Source organism: Oncorhynchus mykiss, chromosome 18 (assembly GCF_013265735.2).
Source record: "Oncorhynchus mykiss isolate Arlee chromosome 18, USDA_OmykA_1.1, whole genome shotgun sequence".
Classification (NCBI taxonomy): Eukaryota; Metazoa; Chordata; class Actinopteri; order Salmoniformes; family Salmonidae; genus Oncorhynchus; species Oncorhynchus mykiss.
Genome location: NC_048582.1, coordinates 55,863,706 through 55,880,019, shown reverse-complemented (window position 1 = coordinate 55,880,019; position 16,314 = coordinate 55,863,706).

Here is a 16,314-nt window from a genome sequence, read left to right as displayed (position 1 = left end):
GTTCTCTCTCTCAATGTGGGTGATATGCTAAAAGTAGATCCTGTACCGCTCTCTCAATGTTGGTGATATGCTAAAGTTATATACTGTACCACTCTCTCTTTCTCTCTCTCAATATGGGTGATATGCTAAAGTTAGATACAGTACCACTCTCTACATGTGGGTGAAATGCTAAAGTTAGATACAGTACCGCTCTCTCTTTCTCTCTCTCAATTTGGGTGATATGCTAAAGATAGATACAGTACCGCTCTCTCTTTCTCTCTATCAATGTGGGTAATATGCTAAAGGTATATGCAGTACCGCTCTCCCAATGTGGGTGATATTCTAAAGGTAGATGCTGTACCACTCTCTCTTTCTCTCTCTCAATATGGGTGATCTGCTAAAGTTAGATACAGTACCGCTCTCTACATTTGGGTGAAATGCTAAATTTAGATACAGTACCGCTCTCTATTTCTCTCTCTCAATTTGGGTGATATGCTAAAGATAGATACAGTACCGCTCTCTCTTTCTCTCTATCAATGTGGGTAATATGCTAAAGGTAGATGCAGTACCGCTCTCTAAATGTGGGTGATATGCTAAAGTTAGATACAGTACCGCTCTCTCAATGTGGGTGATATGCTAAAGTTAGATACAGTACCACTCTCTCAATGTGGGTGATATGCTAAAGTTAGATACAGTACCGCTCTCTCTTTCTCTCTCTCAATTTGGGTGATATGCTAAAGTTAGTTACAGTACCGCTCTCTCTTTCTCTCTCTCTCAATATGGTTGATATGCTAAAGATAGATACAGTACCGCTCTCTCTTTCTCTCTCTCAATATGGGTGATATGCTAAAGATAGATACAGTACCGCTCTCTCTTTCTCTCTCTCAATATGGGTAACATGCTAAAGATAGATACAGTACCACTCTCTCTTTCTCGCTCTCAATATGGGTGATATGCTAAAGTTAGATACAGTACTGCTCTCTCTTTCTCTCTCTCAATATGGGTAATATGCTAAAGATAGATACAGTACCACTCTCTCTTTCTCGCTCTCAATGTGGGTGATATGCTAAAGTTAGATACAGTACCGATCTCTCAATATGGGTGATATGCTAAAGGTAGATACAGTACCGCTCTCTCAATATGGGTGATATGCTAAAGTTAGATACAGTACCGCTCTCTCTTTCTCTCACAATATGGGTGATATGCTAAAGTTAGATACACTACCACTCTCTCATTGTGGGTAATATGCTAAAGATAGACACAGTACCACTCTCTCAATATGGGTGATAAACTAAAGTAAGATACAGTACCACTCTCTCTTTATCTCTCTCAATATGGGTGATATGCTAAAGATAGATACAGTACCACTCTCTATTTCTCGCTCTCAATGTGGGTGACATGCTAAAGTTAGATACAGTACCGCTCTCTCAATGTGGGTGATATAATAAAGTTAGATACAGTACCGCTCTCTCTTTCTCTCTCTCAATATGGGTGATATGCTAAAGATAGATACAGTACCGCTCTCTGAATTTGGGTGATATGCTAAAGGTAGATACAGTACCGCTCTCACTTTCTCTCTCTCAATATGGGTGATATGCTAAAGATAGATACAGTACCGCTCTCTCTTTCTCTCTCTCAATATGGGTGATATGCAAAAGATAGATACAGTACCGCTCTCTCTTTTTCTCTCTCAAAATGGGTGATATGCTAAAGTTAGATACAGTACCGCTCTCTACATGTGGGTGAAATGCTAAAGTTAGATAAAGGACCGCTCTCTCTTTCTCTCTCTCAATGTGGGTGATATGCTAAAGATAGATACAGTACCGCTCTCTCTTTTTCTCTCTCAATATGGGTGATATGCTATAAGTAGATCCTGTACCGCTCTCCCAATGTGGGTGATATTCTAAAGGTAGATACTGTACCACTCTCTCTTTCTCTCTCTCAATATGGGTGATCTGCTAAAGTTAGATACAGTACCGCTCTCTACATTTGGGTGAAATGCTAAATTTAGATACAGTACCGCTCTCTATTTCTCTCTCTCAATTTGGGTGATATGCTAAAGATAGATACAGTACCGCTCTCTCTTTCTCTCTATCAATGTGGGTAATTTGCTAAAGGTAGATGCAGTACCGCTCTCTCAATGTGGGTGATATGCTAAAGTTAGATACAGTACCGCTCTCTCAATGTGGGTGATATGCTAAAGTTAGATACAGTACCGCTCTCTCTTTCTCTCTCTCAATATGGGTGATATGCAAAAGATAGATACAGTACCGCTCTCTCTTTCTCTCTCTCAAAATGGGTGATATGCTAAAGTTAGATACAGTACCGCTCTCTACATGTGGGTGAAATGCTAAAGTTAGATAAAGGACCGCTCTCTCTTTCTCTCTCTCAATGTGGGTGATATGCTAAAGATAGATACAGTACCGCTCTCTCTTTTTCTCTCTCAATATGGGTGATATGCTAAAAGTAGATCCTGTACCGCTCTCCCAATGTGGGTGATATTCTAAAGGTAGATACTGTACCACTCTCTCTTTCTCTCTCTCAATATGGGTGATCTGCTAAAGTTAGATACAGTACCGCTCTCTACATTTGGGTGAAATGCTAAATTTAGATACAGTACCGCTCTCTATTTCTCTCTCTCAATTTGGGTGATATGCAAAAAGATAGATACAGTACCGCTCTCTCTTTCTCTCTATCAATGTGGGTAATTTGCTAAAGGTAGATGCAGTACCGCTCTCTCAATGTGGGTGATATGCTAAAGTTAGATACAGTACCGCTCTCTCAATGTGGGTGATATGCTAAAGTTAGATACAGTACCGCTCTCTCGTTCTCTCTCTCAATGTGGGCAATATGCTAAAGATAGATACAGTGCCGCTCTCTCAATGTGGGTGATATGCTAAAGGTAGATACAGTACCGCTCTCTAAATGTTGGTGATATGCTAAAGTTATATACTGTACCGCTCTCTCGTTCTCTCTCTCAATTTGGGTTATATGCTAAAAGTAGATCCTGTACCGCTCTCTCAATGTGGGTGATATGCTAAAGGTAGATTCTGTACCTCTCTCTCTTTCTCTCTCTCAATATGGGTGATATGCTAAAGTTAGATACAGTACCGCTCTCTACATGTGGGTGAAATGCTAAAATTAGATACAGTACCGCTCTCTCTTTCTCTCTCTCAATTTGGGTGATATGCTAAAGTTAGTTACAGTACCGCTCTCTCTCTCTCTCTCTCAATATGGTTGATATGCTAAAGATAGATACAGTACCGCTCTCTCTTTCTCTCTCTCAATATGGGCGATATGCTAAAGTTAGATACAGTACTGCTCTCTCTTTCTCTCTCTCAATATGGGTAATATGCTAAAGATAGATACAGTACCACTCTCTCTTTCTCGCTCTCAATGTGGATGATATGCTAAAGTTAGATACAGTACCGCTCTCTCTTTCTCTCTCTCAATATGGGTAATATGCTAAAGATAGATACAGTACCGCTCTCTCAATATTGGTGATATGCTAAAGGTAGATACAGTACCGCTCTCTCAATATGGGTGATATGCTAAAGATAGATACAGTTCCGCTCTCTCAATATGGGTGATATGCTAAAGATAGATACAGTACCGATCTCTCAATATGGGTGATATGCTAAAGGTAGATACAGTACCGCTGTCTCAATATGGGTGATATGCTAAAGTTAGATACAGTACCGCTCTCTCTTTCTCTCTCAATATGGGTGATATGCTAAAGTTAGATACAGTACCGCTCTCTACATGTGGGTGAAATGCTAAAGTTAGATACAGGACCGCTCTCTCTTTCTCTCTCTCAATGTGGGTGATATGCTAAAGATAGATACAGTACCGCTCTCTCTTTTTCTCTCTCAATATGGGTGATATGCTAAAAGTAGATCATGTACCGCTCTCCCAATGTGGGTGATATTCTAAAGGTAGATACTGTACCACTCTCTCTTTCTCTCTCTCAATATGGGTGATCTGCTAAAGTTAGATACAGTACCGCTCTCTACATTTGGGTGAAATGCTAAATTTAGATACAGTACCGCTCTCTATTTCTCTCTCTCAATTTGGGTGATATGCTAAAGATAGATACAGTACCGCTCTCTCTTTCTCTCTATCAATGTGGGTAATTTGCTAAAGGTAGATGCAGTACCGCTCTCTAAATGTGGGTGATATGCTAAAGTTATATACAGTACCGCTCTCTCAATGTGGGTGATATGCTAAAGTTAGATACAGTACCGCTCTCTCAATGTGGGTGATATGCTAAAGTTAGATACAGTACCGCTCTCTCGTTCTCTCTCTCAATGTGGGCAATATGCTAAAGATAGATACAGTGCCGCTCTCTCAATGTGGGTGATATGCTAAAGGTAGATACAGTACCGCTCTCTAAATGTTGGTGATATGCTAAAGTTATATACTGTACCGCTCTCTCGTTCTCTCTCTCAATTTGGGTTATATGCTAAAAGTAGATCCTGTACCGCTCTCTCAATATCGGTGATATGCTAAAGGTAGATACTGTACCACTCTCTCTTTCTCTCTCTCAATATGGGTGATATGCTAAAGTTAGATACAGTACCGCTCTCTACATGTGGTTGAAATGCTAAAATTAGATACAGTACCGCTCTCTCTTTCTCTCTCTCAATTTGGGTGATATTCTAAAGTTAGTTACAGTACCGCTCTCTCTCTCTCTCTCTCAATATGGTTGATATGCTAAAGATAGATACAGTACCGCTCTCTCTTTCTCTCTCTCAATATGGGTGATATGCTAAAGTTAGATACAGTACTGCTCTCTCTTTCTCTCTCTCAATATGGGTAATATGCTAAAGATAGATACAGTACCGCTCTCTCAATATTGGTGATATGCTAAAGGTAGATACAGTACCGCTCTCTCAATATGGGTGATATGCTAAAGATAGATACAGTTCCGCTCTCTCAATATGGGTGATATGCTAAAGATAGATACAGTACCGATCTCTCAATATGGGTGATATGCTAAAGGTAGATACAGTACCGCTGTCTCAATATGGGTGATATGCTAAAGTTAGATATAGTACCGCTCTCTCTTTCTCTCTCAATATGGGTGATATGCTAAAGTTAGATACAATACCGCTCTCTCTTTCTCTCTCAATGTGGGTAATATGCTAAAGATAGATCCAGTACCACTCTCTCATTGTGGGTAATATGCTAAAGATAGATACAGTACCACTCTCTCAATATGGGTGATAAACTAAAGTAAGATACAGTACCGCTCTCTCTTTCTCTCTCTCAGTATGGGTGATATGCTAAAGATAGATACAGTACCACTCTCTCAATATGGGTGATAAACTAAAGTAAGATACAGTACCGCTCTCTCGTTCTTTCTCTCAATATGGGTGATATGCTAAAGATAGATACATTACCGCTCTTTCTTTCTTTCTCTCAATATGGGTGATATGCTAAAGTTAGATACAGTACCGCACTCTCTTTCTCGCTCTCAATGTGGGTGATATGCTAAAGATAGATACAGTACCGCTCTCTCTTTCTTTCTCGCAATATGGGTGATATGCTAAAGTTGATACAGTACCGCTCTCTCTTTCTCGCTCTCAATGTGGGTGATATGCTAATGGTAGAAACAGTACCACTCTCTCTTTCTCGCTCTCAATATGGGTGATATGCTAAAGTTAGATACAATACCTTTCTTTCTTTCTCTCTCTCAATATGGGTGATATGCTAAAGATAGATACAGTACCACTCTCTCAATATGGGTGATACACTAAAGTAAGATACAGTACCACTCTCTTCATCTCTCTCAATATGGGTGATATGCTAAAGGTAGATACAGTACCGTTCTCTCAATATGGGTGATATGCTAAAGTTAGATACAGTACCGCTCTCTCTTTCTCGCTCTCAATATGGGTGATATGCCAAAGATAGATACAGGACCGTTCTCTCAATTTGGATGATATGCTAAAGGTAGATACAGTACCGCTCTCTCTCTTTCTCGCTCTCAATATGGGTGATATGCTAAAGATAGATACAGTACCGCTCTCTCTTTCTCGCTCTCAATATGGGTGATATGCTAAAGATAGATACAGTACCACTCTCTCTTTCTCTCTCTCAATATGGGTAATATGCTAAAGATCGATACAGTACAACTCTCTCTTTCTCGCTCTCAATGTGGGTGATATGCTAAAGTTAGATACAGTACCGCTCTCTCTTTCTCTCTCTCAATATGGGTAATATGCTAAAGATAGATACAGTACCGCTCTCTCAATATTGGTGATATGCTAAAGGTAGATACAGTACCGCTCTCTCAATATGGGTGATATGCTAAAGATAGATACAGTTCCGCTCTCTCAATATGGGTGATATGCTAAAGATAGATACAGTACCGATCTCTCAATATGGGTGATATGCTAAAGGTAGATACAGTACCGCTGTCTCAATATGGGTGATATGCTAAAGGTAGATACAGTACCGCTCTCTCTTTCTCTCTCAATATGGGTGATATGCTAAAGTTAGATACAGTACCGCTCTCTCTTTCTCTCTCAATATGGGTGATAAACTAAAGTAAGATACAGTACCGCTCTCTCTTTCTCTCTCTCTGTATGGGTGATATGCTAAAGATAGATACAGTACCACTCTCTCAATATGGGTGATACACTAAAGTAAGATACAGTACCGCTCTCTCTTTCTCGCTCTCAATGTGGGTGATGTGCTAAAGATAGATACAGTACCGCTCTCTCTTTCTTTCTCGCAATATGGGTGATATGCTAAAGTTAGATACAGTACCGCTCTCTCTTTCTCGCTCTCAATGTGGGTGATATGCTAATGGTAGAAACAGTACCACTCTCTCTTTCTCGCTCTCAATATGGGTGATATGCTAAAGTTAGATACAGTACCTTTCTTTCTTTCTCTCTCTCAATATGGGTGATATGCTAAAGATAGATACACTACCACTCTCTCAATATGGGTGATACACTAAAGTAAGATACAGTACCACTCTCTCTTTATCTCTCTCAAAATGGGTGATATGCTAAAGATAGATACAGTACCACTCTCTCAATATGGGTGATACACTAAAGTAAGATAGAGTACCACTCTCTTCATCTCTCTCAATATGGGTGATATGCTAAAGGTAGATACAGTACCGCTCTCTCTTTCTGGCTCTCAATGTGGGTGATATGCTAAAGGTAGATACAGGACCGTTCTCTCAATTTGGATGATATGCTAAAGGTAGATACAGTACCGCTCTCTCTCTTTCTCGCTCTCAATGTGCGTGAGAGAGAATGAGCCAAAGCAGTGATTTGCTCATCACTGGCACATAAAAAGACAAATGCTCTGAAACACCTTGTGTCACACCCTGGTCGAAGTATTTTGTGTTTATCTTTATTTATTTGGTCAGGCCAGGGTGTGGCATGGGTTTTTGTAGGTGGTGTGTATGTATGGGGATTGTAGCTAGTGGGGTGTTCTAGCTAAGTCTATGGCTGTCTGAAGTGGTTCTCAATCAGAGGCAGGTGTTTATCGTTGTCTCTGATTGGGAACCATATTTAGGCAGCCATATTCTTTGAGTTTGTCGTGGGTGATTGTCCTTAGTGTCCTGATGTCATTGTTCTGTGTTAGGTTACACAAGTATAGGCTGTTTCGGTTTTCGTTAAGTTTATTGTTTTGGTAGTGTTTGTGTTTAGTGTGTTACTTCATTAAACATGGATTGCAATAGACATGCCGCATTTTGGTCCGACTCTCCTTCTCATCAAGAAAACCGTTACAGAATCACCCACCACAAAGGGACCAAGCAGCGTGTCAACAGGCAGGAGCAGCGCGAGGAGATGCGCAATAAGGATTTCTGGACATGGGAGGAAATCCTCGACGGGAGAGGACCCTGGGCTAAACCAGGGGAGTGTAGCCGCCCAAAGGTGCAGCGGGAGAAGAAACAACAGGCGCAGCCCAAAGAGGAGTACAGTATGGAGTATACGTCTTGGGAGGAGATCGACAGGTGGGCGGCCGACCCAGGGAGAGTGCCGGAGCCCGCCTGGGATTCGATGGAGCAGTGCGCGGAAGGATATAGGAGAATGGAGTTTGCGAAGCAAGCAACGCGGCGCGGACGGAGGCCCCATAGTCACCCCCAAAAATTTCTTGGGGGGGGGCTCAGGGAGAGTGTGGCAGAGTCAGGAGCCAGACCTGAGCCAACTCTTCCTGTTTATCGTGAGGAGCCAAGGAGGAGACCAGAACCAGAGCCGGTGTTGGAGGTGAGCGAAACAGAGACTGTGAAGGAGTTAATGGGGAAATTGGAGGAGAGAGAAATGAGGGAGTTGCTGTGTTGGTGCATTTTGCATAGAATTCGCCTGACGGAACGTGTCAGGGATTTGATGGCACCTGGGTTAGCGCTCCATACTCGTCCTGAGGTCCGTTTTAGTCGGCTGGTGAAGTTGGTTCCAGTCTCACACATCAGGCCTCCTGTGCCCATCCCTAGCCTTGCACGTCCTGTGCCAGCACTACGCATCAGGCCTACAGTGCGCCTCGCCTGTTCAGCGCAGCCAGAGCCTCTCTCCTCTCATGCGCTATCGGAGTCTTCCGCCTGTTCAGCGCAGCCAGAGCCTTTCTCCTCTCCTGCGCTGTCGGAGTCTCCCGCCTGTTCAGCGCAGCCAGAGCCTCTCTTCTCTACTGCGCTATCGGAGTCTCCCGACTGTTCAGCGCAGCCAGAGCCTCTCTCCTCTCCTGCGCTGCCGGAGTCTCCCGCCTGTTCAGCGCAGCCAGAGCCTCTCTTCTCTACTGCGCTATCGGAGTCTCCCGCCTGTACAGCGCAGCCAGAGCCTTTCTCCTCTCCTGCGCTGCCGGAGTCTCCCGCCTGTTCAGCGCAGCCAGAGCCTCTCTCCTCTCATGCGCTATCGGAGTCTTCCGCCTGTTCAGCGCAGCCAGAGCCTTTCTCCTCTCCTGCGCTGTCGGAGTCTCCCGCCTGTTCAGCGCAGCCAGAGCCTTTCTCCTCTCCTGCGCTGCCGGAGTCTCCCGCCTGTTCAGCGCAGCCAGAGCCTTTCTGCTCTCCTGCGCTGCCGGAATCTCCCGCCTGTTCAGCGCAGCCGGAGCCTCTCTCCTCTCCTGCGCTGCCGGAGTCTCCCGCCTGTTCAGCGCAGCCAGAACTGCCAGTCTGCATGAAGCAGCCCGAGCTGCCATTCTGCAATGAGCTGCCAGTCTGCAATGAGCTGCCAGTCTGCAAGGAGCTGCCAGCCTGCAAGGAGCTGTCAGTCTGCATGGAGCAGCCTGAGCTGCCAGTCTGCAAGGAGCTGCCAGCCTGCAAGGAGCTGTCAGTCTGCATGGAGCAGCCTGAGCTGTCAGTCTGCATGGAGCAGCCTGAGCTGTCAGTCTACATGAAGCAGCCAGAGCTGCCAGTCTGCAAGGAGCTGCCAGTCTGCAAGGAGCTGCCAGTCTGCAAGGAGCTGCCAGTCTGCAAGGAGCGGCCAGTCTGCAAGGAGCTGCCGGTCGACCAGACTCTCCCAGATCTGCCGGTCGACCAGACTCTCCCAGATCTGCCGGTCGACCAGACTCTCCCAGATCTGCCGGTCGACCAGACTCTTCCAGATCTGCCGGTCGACCAGACTCTTCCAGATCTGCCAGTCGACCAGGATCTGGTAGATTCATCAACCTGCCTGAGCTTCCCCTCAGTCCCGAGCTGCCTCAGTCCCGAGCTGCCCCTCAGTCCCGAGCTGCTCCTCAGTCCAGTGGGGTTCTGGGTGAGGACTACTAGGCCATGGTCGGCGGCGAGGGTGGACTATCCAGGGACGCGAGGAGAGGGGACTAAGACATTGCTTGAGTGGGGTCCACGTCCCGCGCCGGAGCCGCCACCATGGACAGACGCCCACCCGGACCCTCCCAATTGTTTTGAGGTGCGTTCGGGAGTCCGCACCTTAGGGGGGGGTTCTGTCACACCCTGGTCGAAGTATTTTGTGTTTATCTTTATTTATTTGGTTAGGCCAGGGTGTGGCATGGGTTTTTGTAGGTGGTGTGTATGTATGGGGATTGTAGCTAGTGGGGTGTTCTAGCTAAGTCTATGGCTGTCTGAAGTGGTTCTCAATCAGAGGCAGGTGTTTATCGTTGTCTCTGATTGGGAACCATATTTAGGCAGCCATATTCTTTGAGTTTGTCGTGGGTGATTGTCCTTAGTGTCCTGATGTCATTGTTCTGTGTTAGGTTACACAAGTATAGGCTGTTTCGGTTTTCGTTAAGTTTATTGTTTTGGTAGTGTTTGTGTTTAGTGTGTTACTTCATTAAACATGGATTGCAATAGACACGCCGCATTTTGGTCCGACTCTCCTTCTCATCAAGAAAACCGTTACACCTTGAAAATACATTATTGGATTATTTGAGGGAGTTTGGATGCATCCTGATATGCATAGCCTCTGATGAACAAATCATTAGGTCAAAACATCCAAAACTACTGTCACCTGCTGCTGAGGATACCTTCAACTGATCAGAGATCAGTCTCTTCTCCCACATCACTGATATTCTTCTTTCAGCTTGTTCATTGTATAGTTCTCTGGTGGGGAGGGACTGAGATGGAGCAGGAACCGAATGTGAGCAGAAGCTGTGACATTGATAAGAACATAGACTGTTTAACTGAGAGTGAGAGAGAGCTGATTATTCATTATTTCCTGGCCATATTGCTTTTTCCCCCCTGTTGCCAGATTAATAAGGCCGCTGAAATACCTATGTCTTCATTTGTGTAGGGCTTTTACAGTAGGTAAAATACACATGTATAAGCCGTTTATTATGTCCTCATCAGCACAATACTAATACAAAGAATGTCCCTGCCTGCCAGCTTAGATCAACAAACACAGGCTATGTGGTTTGACATATCAGCCTGCGGTGGTTGACATTTTCATCTCTGGATGTCTACGTGGGTTTAAACAGTTTTTTTTTTTACATGGCTTTCAAATGTATGTAGTCCTTATACATATCAATGACTATGCATCAACATCTTTCAAAGGCAGTCTGCTATTTAAAATGTCACATCAGCTTCACTACTGCCTTGGATATTAGTGGCCCTGGGTCACGAGCGGTGGGGAGCGGAGGGGCTTGTTTCACTGGCAATTCACAGCCTGTGTTAAAAGAAACAAAGCAATCTATATTGAAAACACCAGGTAGTGTCGACAAGCAAGGCGGAGCAATCTGGTGGCTAACTCGACGCAGCAATCAGTCCCATCCTCAGGCTTTTGGTGTTAGAGTGTCTACAAATCTAATTTCCTGTTTCACACCTCCACCGTTGCAATGTCGAGATACCAATTCTGACATCAAACGGCATCCTCTTGGGCACGACTACACCGGCAGAATTAAATCAGTGGAACAACAACAACAGCCACCACTTAAAAAGAAAAAGACAGAGGACAACACTTAAAAAAAAAAGAATGTATGGGTTTATTTGGCCAAGAGCTATTAACCAGGGAATCTCTGGGCTTCAATTTTAGGCTACAGCTGCTCATCAAAGATGTTCCTGTTTAGGTCACGTGATATCAGGAAAAACTCATTACCAAAGGTTTCTCAAAACCTATTTTACAATAAGCAAAATTCAAAAGCAGATAATAGATTCAACAAAAACACACATAAAAGGCACAAAAAAACATTATGAACGTGCATGAACCAATTGAACATATGAAAAATGGATACAAAAAGCAAACAATCAACATGTCACAGAGTGAAACTCCTTGAAGGGCAACACGTGCTGAAGTGGGTTGTACGATCAGCTGCGATTGCATGGAGGCAGCATCACAGATTGCTCTGTAAGCGAAGAGAGATCCGATGTCAGTGTAATTGGGAACAGTCAGTGTTAATATTTTTTTTAGAGGGCACTCGAAGTATTCAAGGTCAATGTAAATGTATTTGGATGACGATCACAGTCAAATGTTCTAATGCCGACTGCAGTAGATATCTGGAGATGTATGTAAAAGTACCAGCCTAATGTACAGTATGTACCATAGGTGACAACAGCAGCTAATGTAGGGGGAAGAAAGTAGTGGTCGGGCTAAATGTATGGAAAAAGAGGTTGAAGTGGCTTATGTCCAGAGACTGACGAAGGTCAATTGGTTTGAATCCCTTTATGAAGCTGTACCATCAAGGTACATTTTGCTCCGTTTGTGCATGTAATAAAAATGAGGTAGAGAAAAATGCAGGACATCTCCAAAACAGAATTAGATCATGTATGGGGAGTGTAACGTAGTGATAACGTGTTCGAGTTAATGAAAGGTTAAAGTAGCTAATATTCAAAGACTAAAAAAACATTTTTACAGTAGGGATGGGCACGTTCATTCAAATATCTGGATGTACGAATGGATTTCAGTATTCAATTACTTAAGGGAGTGTTCATTTAGGCCTATTTTAACAATGCAAATGTTGTTTTTAAATGAAATTATCCTTGTGACATTTTTACCTAAAAGAAAGTACCATGACATTTCAAAGTCCTCATTTAATAAAACAACACCATTTTGAATGTATTTTTTTTAAATGGCACATTGAGCTACTGAGTTTCTGCTGCACTACTGCTGTGCATTTAGCCCTCCAGGCTGTCCTAACGTCAGCTTGCTGTTTTCCCCACTTCAAAAAGCAATTACAGAGACTTTACACAATACCTGACACAGATTACTGCAAAACACTCACCCGAAAACGTTTTGGTAACAGAATTAGTTCTATCTAATTCTAAGAGAATTAGACTTCTCTTTCGTTGCCGCTGCTAGCCAACCTCATCTGCGATGAGCATTTGCATCATTCTGATTGGTCAAGAGTCACAGCAGTCATGATATTATTCTAGTAGTAAAATCATTTAAAATGCCTTTCCCTATCTAAAAGCAAGCATTAGATAACAGCTGCCAGATATACATGATTATAGGAGAAAAGACAAGGATGGCAGGGAAATAATCATCTTATAACCAACCAATAGACCACAACCAAAGGTAATGACAAGTGCTTCTGTGTCTCAGGTAATATACGCAGCCTTTCCTTGTTGACCTGGATCTTCTGAATAGAAAAGGTATGCCAATTGTGACACAGTGTAAAGAATAACACATTGAGAAATCTAATCATGTAAGAAAGAAGGGGAAAATGCCGGAATGTGAATCCGAAGGTTAATATTTGTTCTCGTCTTAAGTGACTTCCTCTACGTTTGGCTAATCAGCTTCAGGAGGTTTGTGTATGAAGGGACCCACAGGGGACAGACCGCCTCGACTTGACATTCAGACACTCGTCTGTGACACATGTTTCTGAAGCCTTCCAGAACAATAACACCCTCCCGTCCAAAGAAGTGAGGAAGAACGTAATTCTGGGGGAAAGCGGTTTTGCGAACGTCACTCTCACAGTCCAGTAGATAGGAGTTGTTTTAAGGGAATTAAACATTGACTTAAGCCTTAAACAACTCCGATCAGAAAGATAATAGTATTGTTATTTGACTCATTCCATCCATTCTGTGTTGTTATTGAAATGCTAACCCAGTCACAGTATCCTTTTTCATGTTTTCCCTCCTCTTTTTCTTATTTTTTTTTAGCTTCTCCGTTATTTGAGCAACAATCAAATCAGAGCTGGAAACCATCACCTGTATTCTTTCATTGTCCTTATCTTCTTCCTCCTCGCCTCAGTCACAAAAATAAAATAAAATTAACAATTGAGATGTGAACAGTACTTTTTTTTTTGGTCCTTTGTTTTTGGAAAAGCAATCAATCAAATCAAATAAACTAGTGTATTTTCTTTTCCCTCTTCCCTTTCTTTTTTTATTAAACAGAGGGTCCTCCCTCTCTCCTGTATATATGTGTGCTAAGAAAGTTCCTGATAGGGAGTCGGTGGCTGCTCCGCCCTTCAGACCCCTATTGATGCAGAGTTACATTAATAAAACCAATGTGGTTAGCTGCGATAAAGCACTTAAAAGAAGGTAAGATGACAGACTCACTTCCCTCCACCCTCCCTCCCTCTCTACCTCCCTCTGTCTTTGTCCTTTATTTTTTTTCTTTGGAATGTGTTTGTGTCTTTGTCGGCAGGTGTGTGTGTGTATAAGTGTGTATTGTGTTTGAGCCATTATGTATGTCTCTCTCTCTCTCTCTCTCTCTCTCTCTCTCTCTCTCTCTCTCTCTCTCTCTGTGTATGTCATTATGTATGTCTCTGTGTCTCTCTGTGTGTGTGTGTGTGTGTGTGTGTGTGTGTGTGTGTCATTATGTGTGTATGTGTGTGTGTGTGTGTGTGTGTGTGTGTGTGTGTGTGTGTGTGTGTGTGTGTGTGTGTGCGCGCGCGGGCATGCGTGAATAAGCGCCGGTCTGTGAGCAGTGTGTGTGTCTGCATCAGCATCACAGAGCCCAAATCCCCCAAATCCGTCCCAGTGTGACTGTTCTGTTCCTGCCTGGCTGTTCCGTGTTCTCTGGAGATGGTTCCACACAGCAGCAGGCCTCCTGTCCACCACAATGAGAACCCTGTGTGTGGTAGAGAATAGGTTTGGAACAGGACTAAGACACACACACCTCCCTACATCTCTGTCTCCTGACACCAAGACTCAGTGCCATTGGATTATCACAGTGGGTGTGTGCTTGTGTGTGTGTGTGTGTGAGTTAGTTGTGACAGTCAAAGCCTGGCAGCTTACCTTACAACTCCCCCTGGCACAATGTCTGGGAGAATCTCTCTCTCTCTCTCTCTCTCTCTCTCTCTTTCGCTCTCTGTCTGTTGTAACTAGTCTTATTGTCTCAGATACAACTCCCTCTATATCACTGCTCACACTACAACTCAGACTAGACCATTTCTGCACTGGTCCATTTTACAGCAATTATTGTATATGTTATGTATGTTATTTATGGTTCTTATTGTAAAGTGCAGTGAATTCGCAATTACCTTCCTGCTGTTTCAAATGGTTTGAAATTATGTTTGTCTGTAAATACAGAATACAAAAAAAAAAACCAATTGATTCGATATTCCATGCAAACAGAAGAATAGCGGACCTCAGAAATAAGACAACTAATACATTTCCATATTTGCAGCTCATACAGTGAGACTGTTGTCCCTCTTCCCTGTTGGGTTTCCTATCATCCTCTCATTTCCTGTCTATTGTTCTCACGGCTAACATGATTACTGTGTGATTACCTTCTGTGTTCACCTACAAGGAACACATAACACAAAAACTCTAAGTGATTAAGAAGGAAATGCAGCAAAATCCCCTCTTTGAGACATCGCACGGAAATGAAGTAGATGTAGGTAAATATAATCCGTGTTGAAATTGAAATGTTTGGTATTTAATCTAGTTTTTAGTGTGTGTCCCAACTAGAACAAGTGCACTTCATGAATGCTAGTGACTTGTACAGTGAACACTACATTATGTTTCTAGCTATACAGAGTTTTTTTGTTGTTGCAAGAAACACAATAAGAAAGGGAAGCATGAAGGATATAGTGAGCAATTTAACAGAAAATAGAGTTGACAAAAAGCAGTGTTAATGGCTTCCTGGTTTTAACTTTGACCATGTGACCCTCTCTTTCTCAGTCTCCCTCCCTCCCTCCCTCCCTCCCTCCATCACACATTAACTATAACACATATCACTCACTCACTCACTCACTCACTCACTCACTCACTCACTCACTCACTCACTCATTCATTCATTCATTCATTCATTCATTCACTCACTCACTCACTCACTATAATACCCCCCCACACACACAGCCTTCCTGCCCTTTCCAGTCCTCATTACATGGCTCCATCATCATATGGAGGAATCGGCCACCCAGAGATCAGAGGCCACCCCAGAATATGACCTCTCTCTCGGGGTCCACACTTCAATCACCCCCCTGCCAGCTTCACATCCATCAAACCTTTCAACATCTAACAGCTACAACGCCATTACTGAGATTGTAGTTATACAGATGGACAAACATACACAGGAACATGCTCTTGCATGGACATCAGAATGTATACATAAGTGCATAGGTACATGCACATGCTAGCGCACACATAAATGCTGGCACACACACATGCACACACATGCACACACACACACACACACGAACCAAGTGTCTTGGGAGAAAGGGAACATGCATTACCGCAGCTGTCCCTCCCTTGAGTTTATATTCCCCCTCCCTCTAGTTATAGCCCTTAGAGAAGGTGTGTAAAGCCTGTCGCTGGTGGAGAGAAACTCCCCCATGATTTAGATTCTGATCCCTCAGGTTAATCTCATAAACACTTAGGAAACCACTCATGCTTGTGGAGCCGCTCTGGCACAAAATGGCCGCCATGCATTACCCAGGGAGAACTTAAGGGATACGTTTTATTTTTTACGACCAAATCTCTATTTTTGATGAAATTGGCATGTTTTAGTCCAGACACCTTTTTTTTGTGATTTCACGTTT